The sequence below is a fragment of the Nuphar pumila genome, chromosome 13 (genome assembly GCF_984573655.1).
Source record: "Nuphar pumila chromosome 13, dmNupPumi1.hap1.1, whole genome shotgun sequence".
Taxonomy (NCBI): domain Eukaryota; kingdom Viridiplantae; phylum Streptophyta; class Magnoliopsida; order Nymphaeales; family Nymphaeaceae; genus Nuphar; species Nuphar pumila.
Genome location: NC_143261.1, coordinates 100,119,696 through 100,138,981, shown reverse-complemented (window position 1 = coordinate 100,138,981; position 19,286 = coordinate 100,119,696). Strand labels below are relative to the sequence as shown.

The 19,286-nt window shown below is 36.0% G+C and overlaps 1 pseudogene; it reads right to left on the bottom strand.

Annotated features, from left to right (window-relative positions):
• Nucleotides 1-429: 429 nt before the first annotated feature.
• The window catches only part of LOC149819445 (O-fucosyltransferase 29-like), an 81,701-nt pseudogene continuing 62,844 nt past the window's right edge, over nucleotides 430-19,286 (bottom strand).

Here is a 19,286-nt window from a genome sequence, read left to right as displayed (position 1 = left end):
AGTACACCTCTTCATGCTGCCAATGACCAATATCCGAGTATAAGCGCTTAACAAAGAACAAGTCCCTCAACAAGAACTAACTGCACCCACCTCAGGCGTCTGTACATGCAAAATTTCCTCATTTCTGTCATTTTGAAAAGCCATCACAATGTCCACAAAAGATTTCGTCCCCCACTACTCTTTTCATCACTTCTGTCCATCCATTCCCCTGCTTTGCAAGGTAATGGACAAATAGCGTTCTGCTTAATTTTTCTTTTATAACCATCTCCTCTTGCTCTTGTTTGCACTCATGAAAGCCCATTTGCACACATAATCCAAACAAGTGGACGCTAACTTCTCTCATCTTCAGCATAGGATGGAACGGCGGACTCGGTCAGTGTATAGCTGTTACTAGTTGACCCTACAGTCCATGTGCCTTCGCTCCTGTTGCTAGTCAGTGCTACTGTTCAATTGCCTTGGTTTTTCACATATACAAGAATAAGCAAATTCATGAAAGTCACCTCGTCCAGGTTTCATCTCATCTGGTTCCCCCATGAATCCTGTCTGGCATGACCTAACCTTGCAAATATTTCTGGATACATCTCATGGCGTGCTTTTAATAGCGAGCTCAACCTTTTTGCATTAGGCCGAATTGTTCGTCTGTGACCCATGTATCTCCTGTAGTTGTAAAGAAATAAAGGCAACTGAGTACATGATTAACACAAGTCTGGTTGAAGTAAACTACAGCAACTCAGAAGCACTGGAGCTTGCAGGTGATAAGCAAAGACACACACACGCAATATATATATATATAGGGAAACAACTGAAATGTGTGGGCCACTAATAAAAGTTTTATATAATGGTTGCCTCAGGGAAACAAAACATGAGAAGCAAATATTATTGAAAACTGACGGAACATACACGCATAGATAAACATCCAGGAAAGCATGCACGGTATGAAGCAGAATAATGCAAATGAAAACAAAACCTAGGAACAAGATATTGATCTAAACACAAACACACGTGTGTATTCTGCATGCATTCTTGCAATCATGTAACAGAAACAAGTTAGATGAGAAATTCTATATATTCTGTTATTTTCACGTAGAACTGAGAAAACAATTACAAAGAAAAAGTAATACAATATAGTCAACTTATCGCCTATAATTATAACCAATTAACCATTTATCACACAATGTCATGATAAAATAAAATATATAGGTGAGAAACTGAAAACATTGTGTTCTTTTCAGGTTAAATTAGGGAAAAACTTGCAAAGCAAAACTAATACCAATAAATTCGATGTCACTTATATGTCGTACCAACAAAATCACACACACCCACATCTTTATATCAAAAACATAATATTACCCATATCATAAAAGATTAATGCAATAATAGGTAGTTTACAGGGTAGACTAAGGGCCTGTTTGTTTTGGTCACATGTGAGAAAGTAGAAGCTTGAGAAAGTAGAAGCTGAGAAAGTAGATCACAAGGTCAACCTTGTGATTTACTTTCACAAGTTTCAAGCCAAAAAGAAGAAAAAACAATCACAGTTGGCAGTCAAAATCATAACTACCTTTTCATGTTCCACTAACCTTGAGAAAGTACGATGATTGTGATTTACAAATACAGGGTCCAAAAATCACAGTGCATTGCAAACATGCCCTAAGAAAATGACATGATTTTCAAATTTTTTATATGCAGTAAATACTCTGAAATTTAACATGGTTAGACCACCACAGATTACAACAGAAGGTTTGGTCGATAGCACGCTCTGCAAGATAGTCATTCAGACCCTTAACGTCATATTATTATTATTATTATTTCTGAATCATTGAGAAACCAAGGAATTTCAGAAACATACCTAGCCAACACCTTTGCCATGTTCCCATTGTTGTTTGTGACAAATACATCACTCTCATGATCTCATCACATACAATGTAGTCAATAGCAGCAAGACGAGAAGAGAAAGGCATGAAAGGCAACAACTCTTCATTTGCAAGCATTTCTTTAGTGAAGAAGTTTGGAAAGAGGCCTCGAAGAGGACTAAGAGTCTTTTCCCCTCCATATATTTCTCCAGAAGCAATATATATATGAATCATTGCTGAAACCGAGGCCTCTTAACATTATGCCCACCTCATGTGGAGTGAGTGGGCACTTTCCCCGTCGTAGCTCACCTTCTGGACCCAAATCCTGTGGAGTTGAATAGGCCAGTAAAACGTATGAACTTGAGCAGTCCCTGATGCAGATGGCACTTAAAAGTACACAAAGACAATAATTGAACAATATTTGAAAATGTAAAGAATAGTAAAAAAAATTTACAGGATGATATCAGATCGAGTCATATGAGTTTAATCATATTTGGCATCTCGACAACCAAGGTTGATTTCTCTACAACAGTTCATTTTCAATCACAGAGAAAAAAGGCAGCAGCATTATTCCATTCAAGGATTCAAAAGTAATTGGATTGGTGTAGTGGTTTCACAGGTAGAGTTGCCCAGCGTTTCCTTATCTCATTCAACTTTTCCCTTTGCTTCTTCCCTCCACCGTAATAGCATCCAGAAAATGCAAGCATGTCAGGCTCAAACCTGTAACAACAATCACAATCAAAGACCAAAGAAAAAAGAACAGCATTATCACACCAGAAGGCCATAAAAGGGGGAAATGGATGAGTTAATGATTTGGATGATAGCAGGAATTGCCAACAGACATAGGACCAAATAATCCAATATTTTGTACAAGAATGGCAACCAAAATATACATCTCAAATTTTTTGTATTCCAAATTGAATTGATCTATCACTTAACTGAGTCGGAATTTTATGAATAAGCACATATAATAATGACCAGAAGCACTTTGTGACGATTAAGATATGTAGACCGTGAAATACTAATTGGTATTGATGACCTGAACTAGAACTTTTTCTTCTACAATACATTTTAAATACAGTTACCTGATACCCGGGACAGAGGCTGCAATAAGCAGAAATCAATACCAGCATATCTTTATAAGAGTCCAATAACACAACTCTAGGATGAAAACGGAGGAAAGTTTCCCGACATTTCCTTGAAAGGAGATCATGTACAAAAAGGCCGTGTAAATCTCCTGGCATGCAATTTTTTCAGATTTAATAAAGGTAACCAGGCCAGGGCTATCTCTTGGCAAAGTGCTGGCTCTAAAAAGCCAGCTCTGTAGTACTGTATAAATCTCAAGGTTGTAAGTATTGTATCGTTACCTATATCGGTCGGGCACAAATTAAGACTGTATCATATCATAAAATATCCTAAATTCTTAATAAAAATTTTCAAAAATTTGAAAAAATCAGAAAAATTAGCAAAAATTCTAAAAAAAATCATATTCCATGAAACAATGACAAATTGTATAAAATACAACCATGAAATGACACATAGAAGCATTTATATCTCTATGAGCCACATAAGACATCATCAAACATCAACTAATATAGATAATATTGCATGCATATCTCACAAGAACAATGCAAAATATTAAATATCATACAATTAAGAACATGACACAAGACCCATACTTTCATATTACATAAACAAAAACAAAATAACCAAGTTTGTTAACAATTAAGTGTTAAATAACCAAGTTTTTTTAAAACATATTATATAAAACCTCAATAATCATAATCATCTCCATCATCATTATCTTCTTATTATTCTCCTCCTTCGACATCCACATCGTCTTCAAGATACGTTGAGTCTTCATCATCTATCTTCTGTGTTCATTTCACGTTAATCTACTGAATGTCCTCTTCATTCAAAAAAGTCTTTGTTTCTTCTTCAATCCATGCATCTAATTCATCAAAATGTTCTAAACTGATGGAATCAAATTGCTCCTTGTGCCTCCTTCATGATAACTTTTGGATTTGCCTAAAAAGATGACATGAAAAAATTAAAATTAGTTGGGTTTTGAATAATATAAAATAAATAAATAAACAAATAAAAATGGCAAATAAACTTTATAATTTTATATACCTCAACCTCAGTCGTAAGTTGTAACAAACGTAGATGAGGTCATTGAGCCTTTTGTACTCTAATATATTTCTTCTTTTCGTATGGATTTGCTAAAAGATACTTCAGTTTCTCTCGCATCCACTTGCACTACACGTTTGGTTAAGAATGTGAATGACAAAAGCTCTCAAATTTGAAACATCACTTCCAAACCCGGCTCACCACATGTTTGAAAAAAAAACAAGAAAATGAGAAATTGATAAAACAATAACAAATATAATCATACAAAACATCATAACTAAATAAAAATATGAAATCGATAAAATAAATTACTTAGACGCATCGTGGCACGGTTTTGCACCATTGCAGGTCTTCCCATATCATACAATGTATTATCATAAGTTTCTATTTCCCTATGAATTTGATCTTGAATGCTATACTCAGCGTTCAACCTTTCGATGCAATAAAAAATTCTCTTGTGACTTCCCTGCCCATTTTAAACGTAGGGAAATATTTAAATTCAAGATTTAAATAATATGTTGCAGCATGAAGAGGTTGATGAAGTTTTTCAGTCCACCTATGATCAATGATGTTTCATATAAGCATGTACAATTTTTTTTTCCTTTAAATTATCTCTAATGACCTATTTTTCCTTATTCATGGCCACATAGAGATAACTCATAGCCGGTTTGTCTTCACTGTCAACAATCAAAACACCTTCACAAAAGGTATAGTTATTCTCAACTTCGTGCATGACTCTCAGAATTCAATTCTAAAAACAATATCTACAATTTCTCTGGGCTTTCTTTTTTGTGCATGAAAATATGCATTTCACTCATCTAATAAATGCATTTTTTAGTGCAACTATATTCTTTACTAGACTTTGTACTGTTAAAAAAATTGTAGCAAATCTAGTAACTGCACTACAAATTAACTCAGCACAACCAAGGTACTTTCTCATTAGGCTCAAAACCCATGCATAATTGTAAATAAATTTAGTAATTTCTTAGTAGCATTCAACTATCTATTTTATCTCATTCATATTATCGATGTCCTCAAGTATAAGGTCTATGCAATGGGCAGCACACAGAGTCCAAAAGAATGACCCAAAATTTTCTGTCAATTTTTTACCTGTTGTCCTATAATTTGTTGCATTATCAATAATAAATTGCACAATATTTTTAGGTTCAATATCTTGCACAACCTAATAAAAAACTTTGAGCAATACATATGTTGTGTTGAGCGTATCAGACATATCAATTGACTTAAAAAACATAGTTCCTTTGGGGCAATAGACAAGAAAATTTATTAAGGTCCTTGCCTTTATGTCTGTCCACCAATCTGCCATGATGCTGCTACCAGTTTCTATCCATGACTGCTTCATCTCATCACAATATGTTTTCACTTCGTTCACATTAGTATCTAAAACTTTTTCTCTCAAAGCATGATAAGAAGACATTTTATATCCAGACCCGATACTCGTTATGGCATCAGACATGCCTGAAAATGAAAGAAATTTGCCGCATTAAAAAAAATGCATGCATCATAGAACCATCTTCCAACAGCAACATTCGCTTGCTCGACTAAATGTTGAGGAGTCATAATAGTACAAATGTTAGGTTGCGCCCCAAGGGTACTCCTAGTAAGAAAAAAGCTCCTAATAGAGCCTTGAGCTCTACCTCTTCTCGAAGAACTCCCTCTTCTTTTTATGCTCGCGACAACACTACTATTGGCATCAACCACACCTTTGCCCTTCGCTGCAGAACTTCCTACTTCTGATCATATGTCAGGAGCTATAGGATTAGAAGTAGGGAGCTCATATTCGTTATACACATCCTCCTAGAGCTCCGTATACCCTATTTTTGCCTTATTTATCTTTTTTCTTGTCTTTTTCATATCAGATCATCAAGTAATTGTTGGCATGGACATTTCAAGGCATCCAATAATTTCCTTGACGTGCATTTGACAACATTAAGATGTGTCCCGACTACATGATGCTTCAATCGAAAGATACCACCCGAACAAGTATTTTGGCAATAGTTGCACTTGGTTTTTAATCGATTTTCACTCACTACTTGAGTGCCCCCATTGCCATGTTGGATCCTCTAATGCCATCTTCCCCAAAAAAACTAAATGAGAAGCAAAGAAAATAGATTTTTTACCTTAACTCACTTCCTTGAGAAAATCACAAAACCCATATACCTAGCGCACGAAATGGCCCCCAAATCGCTCTCAGGGCTTCTAGGGTGCATGAGTTCCCTTCTGATGGCCTCTAAACAAATGGAGAAGTCAGCCCTCAAAAGATATTTAAACCCATAATGAAAAAAGTAACTTTTGACCTTTTAAAGGTGCGTCAATACCGTATCGTACGATGCACCGAATACGGGTATGATACAGACTCGTATCGCGATGCGAGTGTGTATCGTACCGTATCATATGATATTGTATGATACTTACAACACTGATAAATCTTCAAATTACTGAACTAGCCAACAATTAGACATGCTTGAGACGGTCGAACGAAGTTAGTCTGCTCACTTGTTAGTCAACATGATCATGCACTATTATTCATATTTCTTGCATGACACTGAATGTCAAATCCCATGTTCCTAGTTTAGGACTCTTACCTAACAAAACATCATAAAATAGAGTCATGTAATCATCAAGTAGTATTTTCATTTCATTTTATTTCAATTTTATGTCACTTGAATTATTGAAATCTAGACTCTTTCCTTTTTTCTCTTGCCAAATAATTTTGAGGGTTATGCAGAGGACTGACTCAAGGCCCAGACCTCATGACTGTTAAAATATATATACATCTTGTATTGTTTGTACATTATTGTAATAGGTTATACCCATTAGGGGTTTTTTCATTATTTCAGTCACTGTAAAAGACCAAATAGAGTTGTTGGGAGCATCCCTACGGCTATATTGAGTCTCCTTGTATATAAACGGCATCTCCCCCTCCACTAAAAGAATGCTTTTCTCAAGCATTTTTAATATAATTTATTTTTTATATTTTGTGTTCTCCCTCTTTTACTCTTGTGAGTGGATTGTATTAGCCATTGTGGCTTATTGTATTTAGCCCATTAGAGGCTTTTATGTTTGTGCACTCTTTGTAGCCCTTTAGTGGCATTGTACTTATGCACATTTGGTTTCATTACAATGACCAGATCATCTTGCCCATAACTTAAAACTTAAAACAGTTAAGATACTAACCGAGTCCTACCTCAGATGGATTGCAATGTAGCGTCCACCACTCATAATCTGCATTTTCTTCACCAACATCTGTCCAATTTCTCTGATTGGCCTTGTAAACTGCAAAGCATGATAGTTTACACGACACCGTAACTTTTGTAATTCATCATCCAGGCTATTTGTGAGTCTATAGTCAAATTTTGTCAACTGGACAACCTGTATAAATTTAGAATGTAAACGTAAATAATGGACATACAATTTTGAATTCACTCCTAATATCAAGAACAAATCACACACATACTTCAAGTGCCAATGACTTTAAACAACAGCTAAGAAAAGCTCCAAGAATTCTGAGGATGGAGGACAGCTTAGCATATTTTAAGACATTAAAGCAAGTGCATATCAATTTAACTAATCAGAAGGAAGAAATCAATTGAAAACTTTTCAGAAATTACACGTGAGAATCTGCTAACAAAGAAAAAAGTCATTTATCCACAGATGCATGACAACTACATCTGAATTTGTTTCTCATTTGCCTTAACAACAATTCAGCCATCCAAGTCATAGTCCGAGGTCCATACAAATGTAAGGAAGTACGCTCTGTCAGCCTGTCACTCTCTAAATTGAACGATGTCGCTGATTCAGCAATTCAGCCACTTGAAAAGCTTGATCATGGAAAACTCCAACAAACATTTCCAAAAAGTATTACAAATATTGTTGTCATTTTTGTGAATTGCAGGTATTTTAAAAAAATCAGTAGAATTATGTGAATATAGTAACAGAAGTCCATCCAAAAGTAAAAAAGGCTTTCAATTGAATTCAAAGATCCATTATGTTATGCATTACACAATTATGCTAGCAACCATAGTCACCTGAACCGGTCTCAGCAATTTCTTGCTGAGGGTTTTTCGCAAAAAGATTTTCAAAAGTCGGGTTTTCTTGGAAAAAACTTGGAAGTTTAAAAATTGAAAAAATATAAATAATAATGAAAAAGATAAGAAAATAAGGCTTGCATTGTTTTTTTCCAAAAATATCAAGAAATAAGTCTTAAAAGGTTTTAAAGTATAAAAAGAAATAAAAAACAGAAAATGTAGGCTTATAAGTTTTTCCCAAAAATAATGTGATATTATGGTGATATTTCAAGTTTTGGTGATATTTTGAAAATATTGTGATATATTGCTGATAATATTGGTGTTAAATATATATATATATACACACACATTTATATGTATATATATTATTTATTTTCTTTTATTCCTTAGAATGTATTCTAGGACTGATGTATTTTTTTATTCCTTGGTGTTAAATATATATATACACTTGTGGTTCTTGCCTCTTTAGTGGGTTGTTACTGTGCTTCCTATTGTGTTCTTGTATCAGTCCTTAGTGGCCCTTTTGTGCCTTAACTGGCTTTGTATTTGTGTGCTCTCTCTTGTAAGTGTGTAACCCTTAGTGGTCTTTATATTGTGCACTCTTGTATTTCATTACATTTGGCTGACCTTAAATCACAGACATTATCGCGATATTTTTACAATATTGCCAATGACAGCACTAGCAACCAATATACTTCAGAGCAACTCTTTAAATTGAATCAAATAAGTATTAAAAACGGGTTTACAAGTTGTGCAGTAAAAGCATTCTGTGGCAGGCTCATTAGAATGATTTGTGAATACAGTAAGAAGCACCACATTTTTAATATCCAATGAGATCTAACCAAATGATGGAATAAACGTCCAGTAGCTGCTTACACATCTCCTCAGAAGTATTGGGAGCACTTCAGATAATATTCAGGTGCTGATTTCCGTGGAACCCGCATGGTATAAGGTGGCTTCTCCATTGACCTCATCACCTTGTCAGGAACCCGTTTTACAATTGTCACATCCTTTGAAAGTGATGAAATAAACCAGTCAACATCAAAGATGTCAACAAAATCACTGCATTCCATGCCAATATTTAGTTAGAATTTAGAAAACAAACAGTAAAAATTCAGAGTAGAATCAGTTGGCATGAACAGGACCAAGGGAGAACCTGCCATCTTTCCAGAATGAACGATGATCCAACTGAAGTACGACTAGTGTGGCATTCAGTATCCTTGCAACAACCGCTGCATCTGTTATCTGAGAAAAAACACATCATTGATATTCTGTAAAAAAAACTACAAATTAAAATAACCATCACAGCTAGAGATGGATTTCATTTTTTGATCCTTTTGACTGTGTTAAACTCAAAATATAAGACTATATGAAGAATTCACAATTATAAGGATGCAATTTGTGAAAAACCAAACCTACTAAATTCATGAGAAGACAATGCTGTTCTATTTGGAAGTGCCGGAAAGAACTAGATATATTAGGCTATAGCTTGGTCCACACGTTTATTGTCCATTGCAGCCACACAGCTAATACTGCATCCCTTTTGCAAGGAGAATACAGATTATTATATCCTTTTTCACAAGGAAAATGTTTTCATCAATTTTAAATTTGGGTTACAAGGAAGCAATTCCAGTTTTCTCACACAAGCACTGTGCAAATTAGACTAGGTGTCCTTTTCAACATCATTCCACCTTATCGATAGCAACTTTGCTGTATCATTCTTATGAGAAAATAGCAGCTATGGTCATTCTGTAGTAGCAATGTCATACTAAAGTTTTCATGTGGTTAAGGGCTCCCAACAATTTTAAATTTTGGTTACAGGAAAACAGTTTCAGTATTCCCACCCAAGCAGTAGGCAAATTAGACTAATTGTCCTTTTGGAGTCTTGGACATCATTCTGCCTTTTCGATACAGTGACTTTGTTGTACCAATCTTTTGAAAAAACAGTGGCTATGTCATTTATTAAGTTGTACATGTATATATATTTTATTTATAATAATGTAATAGATAATACCCTCTAGGGTTATTTCTGTCATTTCACAGCACTGTAATAGGAAGTGCCCGTTAGGGGCACTATAGTCTTTCTTTCTTTATTTCTTTTTTTTTTGTCTTTTTGATTTGAGCTAAGGGCATTATTGTCCTTAGCTCTTAGAGAAGTTAGAGGTGGTCCCAAGTAGGGGTGGCAATCGGGTCGGGTTGGCGGGTCAGGTCGGCGGGTTGGCGGGTCAGAATACCTCAACACGAACACTACCCATTTATTAAATGGGTCGGATGTGGCAAACACGAACAGGACCCATTTATTAAACGGGTAACACAACACGGTTAACCCGTTTATTAAATGGGTCGCCTTCTTTAAATATGCTGGAAACTTAAGTGCATGCTTCGGAAATTACCAAGAAAAAACACGACCATACTTGAAGCTAAAAAGGACGAAGGAGTGACCTCTCTCTCTCTCTCTCTCTCTCTCTCTCTCTCTCTCTCTCTCTCTCTCTCTCATCAGCAGGCATTGATTGCGCCTCTCTCACTGGCATAACCCTTTGCTCTCTCTCTCTCTCTCTCTCTCTCTCTCTCTCTCTCTTAAGATGTCGCCCTGACTCACTGTTTCTCACTCCAATTGTTCCAACCTCCAAACACCTCTCTGCAGCTTTTGAGTCTTTTTCAGCATACCAACACCACCACCATAGCCATCCCATCTTTCTATCTCCATCTCTCTCTGTGTGGAGATATAATAATTACACGAAAGGATAGAAAGATGGAGATCGGAAACGAAAGAGGGAACGTTCCCGAGAAACCCATCCTTCTCCTCGGCTCTGCTTGACGCCATCTACAGGTCCACCGAAGCCCCAACGGCGAGCTCTGCCTCTACCGAAGGACCACCACCACCATGCGGCACAGGATCAACAACGACAAATGCACGTCGAGGCGAGCCCCACGTCTCGATAAATGGACAACTCCCCACGAGAAAAAGGCAGCCAAGAAGCTCGTCCTTCGCCGGAAGGCCTCGAAAATCGGTTTAGATTCAATGTTCCTGACCCACTGTGTGATAAAATCATCATTTTTTATTTTAAAATTTATTAACGCTACGTGCCTGGCATTGAAGCAATCCCAATGAATTTAATTTCTTTTTTTGGTATTTAAAATCAATTAATAAAATAAGACGTCCTCCCGTACTCTCACATTGCCCCACAAAGCAACCCACGTTGCCCCGTAAATACTTTAAGACGTCCTCCCGTACTCTCACATTGCCCCATAAAGCAACCCACATTGCCCCGTAAATACTTTATTAATAATTATTAGCAATAAATAGGTCTTATGGCGCTGCTACTAACCCGCAACCTAATAACATAATATATATATATATATAAACGGGTTGCGGGTTGACGGGTTTGTGTAAACGGGTCAGCGGGTTGGCATACCCCTAACACGAACACAACCCGTTTAATAAACGGGTTAGGCGGGTCGACTCGTTTATGACACGAACCCGTTTAAGCCAAACCCTAACCCGGATAAGAAGCGGGTTGGCAGGTCGGGTTTGTTAAAATGTAAAACTGTACATATATGTATATATAATAATATTATATTATTATATATATATATATAAATACATTTTTCATTTCTTTCTTTTCTGTAATTTTTTTCCTTTATTTTTATTTTTTGTTTTTATGTCATCTAGTTCAGTTTGAACTAGAATGACTGTTGCTAGTCAAGTCCTGTCCAGACTTGACTAGCAATAGAGTTGTTGGACTGACACAGTCCAACAACTCTTAATAGAGCTGTTGGACCGACACATTCCAACAACTCTTAATAGAGCTGTTGGACCGACACATTCCAACAGCTCTAAATAGAGCTGTTGGACTGTGCCCAACAGCTCTATTGAGTCCTCTTTCAGCTGTGTATATAAAGGGGTGCAGCCCCTCTTGTATTTTACTCCAATGCTTCTTAAGCAATTGGTTTTTCATATCAATAAAGAATACAATTTTATTTTTATTTTGTTTCCAGTTATACCCTTTTTAAGGGTTATGCTTTAGTGTCATTCTTGACACTTGCTCTTGTTAATCTAAGCTCGTGTTTCAAAGATCCCCATTTCATTTCATGGTATCAGAGCTGCGGAAGTACTAAATCTTGAGGAAAAGCTGCCTCGGTTTCCGTGCTTGTTTGCAAAAGTGTTCGCCACTTGAAGAGAAGTGTTTTATCACTTCATTGGAGAAGATTTCACATCTTGTTGTATTGTTTTTTTTTTCTTTCTTTTTCATTTTCCTTCTTGTTTCTCTTCTATCCCTATTCTTTCTCTTCTTGTAATCGATGAATGACAATGATAAAGTCACCATCATGCCTATGAAACTAAGCGATACGAACTATGTAACATGGGCTTCAATCATGAAGCACCATATATGGGGAAAAGGCTTATGGGGGATTGTAGATGGTTCTGATTCGGAACCTAAGCTATCTCTTACTAAAAAGGAGGGAGATAAAGAGGTCCCTCTATCGGAAGAAGAGAAAATCAAGGCTATTGCCTCATACGAGAAGAAATGGAAAGAATGGAAAATATCTCATGCGAATATAATGTCATGGCTTATCAATAGCGTTGACATTAAAAAATGCTCAAGTCTTGCCAAATTTGATCATGCCGATAAGGCATGGGAATACCTTAAGAATATGTATTCCCTTAAAGATATTGCACACGTGTGCAACCTCCAAGAAAAAGTTCGAATGATGACACAAGGAGACAAAACTATTCGTGAATATTACAATGGGTTGTCCGAACTTTGGAAAGAACTTTTCCTTTTAGAACCAAAGTGGCATTGTGCCGAAGACATCGAGCTTCGTCAGAAACAACTCGATGCCGAACATTTTTACCAGTTTATCACTGGATTAAGGCCGAAATTTGAAACCACTAAATCTGCCCTACTTCACCGGGGAAAAATTCCTTCTATTGTTGAAACTATTGAAGAGTTAACAATGGAAGAAAATCGTCTCCAGAAAGGTTCTTTAAAAATTGAAGATGATTCCGTTTTAGCCGTGTCTAGACCAGGGAATCATGTTCGATCATATAGGCCTCCTCACTTTAACCGACAAAATGGTGACTATGATAAGAAGAAAGTTATTTGTCATCATTGTTATGAACCGGGACACTACAGGCCACAATGTCCCAAACTTAAGGAGCTGAGAGAAAAAAGAGCTGCAATTGCTGGATCGGAGCCTAAAGATCAGGATGCACCAGTTTCCCTGGCCCAACTAATGGAGATTCTTCAGCCTCTCATCAAAGGTGCCTCTTCCTCATCTGAAGCTTCAACCGGCGCTGCAGCCTCATCTTTTTCTGATCTAGGTAAAATTTCTTGGCTTCTTGACTCTGGTGCATCTTTTCATATGACCCCAAATAATCAAAGTCTATCCAAATGTGTTAAAAATAAAACAAGTGTGTCAAAGGTCTTTACTGCTGCTGGGACTTCTCTTGAAATAGAAGGAATAGGAAATTTTGAAAAAATTATAAAACAAAAAAATTTTTTATTCCAGAAATTAGACATGTCCCCAAATTAAATTTAAATCTTTTATCTGTATCTCAAATTTCTGATTATGGGTGTAATATTTCTTTTTCTTCTCATGGTTGTTGGGTACAAGATCGCCAGTCAGGCAAGCTGATTGGGGAAGGCCATAGAGAAGGAGGACTCTATTACATGGTTTTTTTGGAAATGCCGAAGAAAGCTTTTTGTTATAATATTCAAAAAATAGAGTTGGAACTGTAGCATAACAGAATTGGTCACCCACATATAGCCAAAATCCAACATTTTCCAAATCTAGGGAAATTTTGTAACTCTGAATCATTTGATTGTAAAGATTGTATTCTCGGCAAAATGAAAAGATTACCATTTCAGAACAGAACCTTTTTCTCTTCAAGACCACTTGAATTAATACACTCGGATGTTTGGGGTCCTGCACCAGTAATTTCTAAAGGAGGATTTGTTTACTATGTTATTTTTTGTCGATGATTTCTCCCGACATACGTGGATGTACTTTCTCAAACATAAGTCTGAAGTATTTTCATACTTTCAAACTTTTCATAATATGGTTAAAAACAAATTTCAAAATGATATTACTATTTTTCGCACAGATTCAGGGGGAGAGTTTTTATCCACAGATTTTCAAAATTATCTTAAATTGCATGGCATCACACATCAAAGATTTTGTCCTTATACACCTCAACAAAATGGACTGGCAGAACGAAAACATCGCCATATTATAGAAACCACTAGGACTTTATTAATAGCAAATCAAGTCCCGAAAGACTTTTGGGCAGAAGCTGCCTTAACTGCCACATATCTCATTAATAGGATGCCATCTTCTTCGTTACAAAATATCACTCCCATTGAAAAACTTATGAACATTTCTCCAGACTACTCTAGACTAAAAATATTTGGGTGCAAATGTTTCATATTTACTGACAAAAATGATAAACTTTCCCCTCGTGCGATTCCCTGTGCCTTTTTAGGATATGCTGAAAACCAGAAAGGTTATAGATGTTTTGACTTCAAAAATAATAAACTATATGTGTCTAGAAATGTTTCCTTTCTTGAAAATGAGAGCTTCTTTGATTTTAGAAAATTAAAAGACGTCACTGAGTACTCCTTTTTGCTAAATCTAACATCAACATCTGATGAATATGACCTTGACTGTAACTTTGATGATGATCAAAGAATTATTGATCTTAATGTTGAAAATGAAGAAGTTCATAGAGATACTAGTATTCAATATTCCAGGCGACAAGAGTCTAATCCTCCATGTGCACTTGAGAAATATTCTAACATTCCAACTAAACAATCAACCCGAATCTCGAGGCCTCCAGGAAAGTTTGTATCATACGAGTCTTTCTCACCCACATATAGGGCAGTTATTGCATTAATTCACTCATATGAAGAACCATCCACATATTTTCAAGCAAAAAATGATATCAAATGGATAGAAGCCATGAAAGCTGAATTAGATGCACTTGAAAAGGCTTCTACATGGAATATTCAAGATCTTCCTCTAGGGAAGAAAACTATAGGATGTCGATGGGTTTATAAAATTAAAACCAAGAGTGATGGTACTCTTGAAAGATATAAAGCCCGTTTAGTAGCCAAAGGTTATGCCCAAGAATATGGGATTGATTATGAAGAAACCTTTGCTCCGGTGGCTCGTATGACTATTGTCCGAACCTTAATTGCCTTAGCTTCTATCAAAAAATGGTCTATTTTTCAAATGGATATCAAAAATGCTTTTTTAAATGGAAAGCTAGTTGAAGAAGTATATATGGAACCCCCTCCTGGTCTAAGTATTCCTAAGGGTAAAGTCCTTCGCTTAGAAAAAACTCTTTATGGACTTAAACAAGCACCAAAAGCTTGGTATGATAGGTTTAGTCGTGTTATGATTGATATTGGTTTTCAATTCTGTTTAACTAACACTGCTTTGTTTATTAAGAATTATGATGCAGGGATCATTGTGCTTCTTCTCTATGTGGATGATATGATCATCACCGGAAGCGATAAACAGGGAGTTGAAACAATCAAAACACTTCTTAAATCTCATTTTGAAATGACTGATTTGGGCTTGTTGAGATATTTTTTAGGTATTGAAGTTGCTTATTCTCCTAGAGGATATTTATTATCTCAGACTAAATTTGCTTTTGATATTGTTTTCAGGTCTGGTATTACTGATGATAAGAAAGTCGACACTCCAGAAGTTGTTAATGTTAAAATGAAGATTGATGATGGAGAACTTCTTGCAGACCCTACTCCTTACAGACAGCTTGTCGGGGCACTATCCTATCTATCCATTACCAGACCAGATATACCACATGTTGTTCATACAGCAAGTCAATTTCAACATGCTCCTACTTCTGTTCATATGGGAGCAGTCATGCGTATTATCAGATACATCAAGTCCTCTCTTTCACGAGGACTTTTCTTATCTTCCTCCTCTTCTCTTGATTTAATTACATATACTGATGCTGATTGGGGAGGTGATCCCAATAACAGACACTCAACCACTGGCTTTTGTGTCTTTTTAGGGGAATCATTAATCTCGTGGAGGTGTAAAAAGCAGCAGAAGGTATCTCTCTCATCCACCGAAGCTGAATACAGAGCCATGGCAACCACGACCATGGAAGTAGTTTGGCTCCGACGACTGCTTGCTGACATGGGAGTTGAAGCAACAAATGCTTCACAAATGTGTTGTGACAACAAAAGTGCGATCTACATTGCCAGTAACAGAACATTCAACGAACGCACCAAACACATCGAAATGGATTGTCACTACGTCAGAGAGGAATATCTACACGGGATAATTGATCTGCCATATGTCACTTCAGAATATCAGTTAGCAGACTTCTTTACAAAGCCTCTCGCTGCTCCCCGATTTCACTTTCTCTTAGACAAACTTTCGCTCATTGTACCGTAAGTTTGAGGGGGAGTGTTAAAATTTAAAACTATACATATATGTATATATAATAATATTATATTATTTTATATATATAAATACATTTTTCATTTCTTTCTTTTCTGTAATTTTTTTCCTTTATTTTTATTTTTTGTCTTTATGTCATCTAGTTCAGTTTGAACTAGAATGACTGTTGCTAGTCAAGTCCTGTCCAGACTTGACTAGCAATAGAGTTGTTGGACTGACACATTCCAACAGCTCTAAATAGAGCTGTTGGACTGTGCCCAACAGCTCTATTGAGTCCTCTTTCAGCTGTGTATATAAAGGGGTGCAGCCTCTCTTGTATTTTACTCCAATGCTTCTTAAGCAATTGGTTTTTCATATCAATAAAGAATACATTTTTATTTTTATTTTGTTTCCAGTTATACCCTTTTTAAGGGTTATGCTTTAGTGTCATTCTTGACACTTGCTCTTGTTAATCTAAGCTCGTGTTTCAAAGATCCCCATTTCATTTCAAGGTTGGCGAGTCAAGTCAGATTTTGCCACCCCTAGTCCCAAGGGCTCTAAGTGCTATCCTTTTGTATATATAAAGGGGGTAATTCTCCCTCTTATATCTAATGCTTCTCTTAAGCATTCATGCTCAATAAGATGAATATTTTTTACATTCTTGTGTTCTGATATTTAGTTCTTTGATGTCTTGAATGCACTTAGTGTTTGTGTTGTGCTCTTGTATTATCTCTTAGTTGGACTTGTGTATGTGCATGTGCACTTTGTGTTTAAGATCATGTAAGCCCTTAGAGGCCCTCGTTTTGTATCTACATATTTCATTACATAGTATAAGAGCCAAGAAATCTTTCTTGGTATTTTTTCTTTTCCTGGTCTTGAGATTCTTTGGTTTGAGTTTGTGCTTCGTGAAGGATTTGTTATCGTTGTGTGGCTTGGATTCAAGGAAAATCTTGACCCGGTCAGTATCTTATATCTTGAGTGTTACTTGAGTAAAGAGAAAGATTAAACACAAGTTTAAGCCAAATTTTATAAGATCATACTTACGAAATACACACAACATTATTTTAAAATTTCTCAAATCATTTTAAAATATATGACAAATTTTCAAGAAAGAACAAAACAAAGTTCAATAATAGAACAAAAACCAACAAATGCTCAAGCATAAATAAACCTTATAAGAACAAGTCCAACAATAATAAAAAACATTCAAAGTTTTTTTTTGTTTTAATAAAACAAAGGAAATCACACACACACACACACACACACACACACAAAGATTAAAGAAAATAAGTGTTTCCTTGTAGATAATGCATAAAAAGAATAACACAAAAAATACTTAAAGATATGAGATACATATCATGCTATGTCACAGGGACTCGGCCAACTAGTGCTGCACCCGCGCCCAGTGCAGTCAACCTGACCCTGGTGTGGTCAACGCACCCAGAGTCATTTATGTCCAAGTTTTGGACTTTATATATATATATATATATATATATATATATATATATATATATATATAATTTTTTATTTTTTTGCCGCACCCCCGCACCCAAGTTTTTTCAAAAGTGTCACAGCCCCGCACCCGCACCCATGTGATACCATGTAATGAAATAGCAAAAAATACAAAACCAATGCCACTAAGGGCTTATAAGATCACAATCACAATATGCAAAAGCACATGTCCACTATAGGACAAAACAATAGCCAACGAAGGGCAACAACACAAGCACTAAGTGCATATAAGACATTAAAGAACTAAATAGAAAAACACAAAATATAAAAATATTCATCTTTATTGAGCATAAATGCTTAAGAAAAGCATTAAAAAAATGGGCACAAGTAGTGCCATTATATACAAAAGGACCCAAGGCATAAAGCCAATGGAAGCTCCGACCGTTGGGAGCTCCCAATGACCATAAAGACCATATAATGCAATAAAGGAAAAAATAACAATAAAATAAGAAAAATAAAAAAACAAAATTGTCCCTAGTGGACATCTATTACAAAAAGATGAAAATACCTCTAGAGGGTATTACTATATTACCTATTACATCAATATAAATAACATATATATATACACATATATAAGCATATATATGAATCAATGTTGTGAAAAGCGTTGAGGCGAAGCGAGGCGCTCCACCAAAAACTAAGGTGAGGCGTAAGCCTCAAAAAAATTTAAACTTAAAAAAAACTGTAAAAATATCTAAAATTACAAATAAATAAAACATTTATTTTATTGATGAAACAACAACCAACAAGAAAAAAATCTTAAATAAATACTGAAAAATATGAGAATAACATGTAAAAGTAACATTAATGCAACAACAATGGTATAGTTGTATAACTGGTAGGGACTTTGTGTTGGGGTGTTGTAGGTTAGTGCATGTCACCTTATGTTGGGGTGTTATAGGTTAAAACCCAATGATATAGTTGTATAACTGGTAGGGGTCTAACTAACCCTAGCTTGCCTTTCAGAAAAAAAAAAAAAAAGGAAAGAGATAGACGAGATGAGAGGCGAGAGAGAGAGAGAGAGAGACGAGACTCAACAAAGACACAGAGCGTGAGATGAGAGAAAGAGGAGAGAGAGACAGACAAAGAGAGATGAGCAAAAGAGGAGAAAGAGAGAGACAGAGGAGGGAGGGGGAGAGAGAGACGCAGGGAGACCGAGAGAGAGACAAAGGAGGGAGAGAGAAGTGTACCTCATTCTTCTTTGTCAGAGACGCAGGGAGACAGAGACGAGACCAAGAGAGCAGGGCGGGAGACTTCAAGTTATTTCGCCCTAAAATTGAGTCAAATGAGGGCTTTGACCCCATTTGACTCGATAAATGTGAGGTAC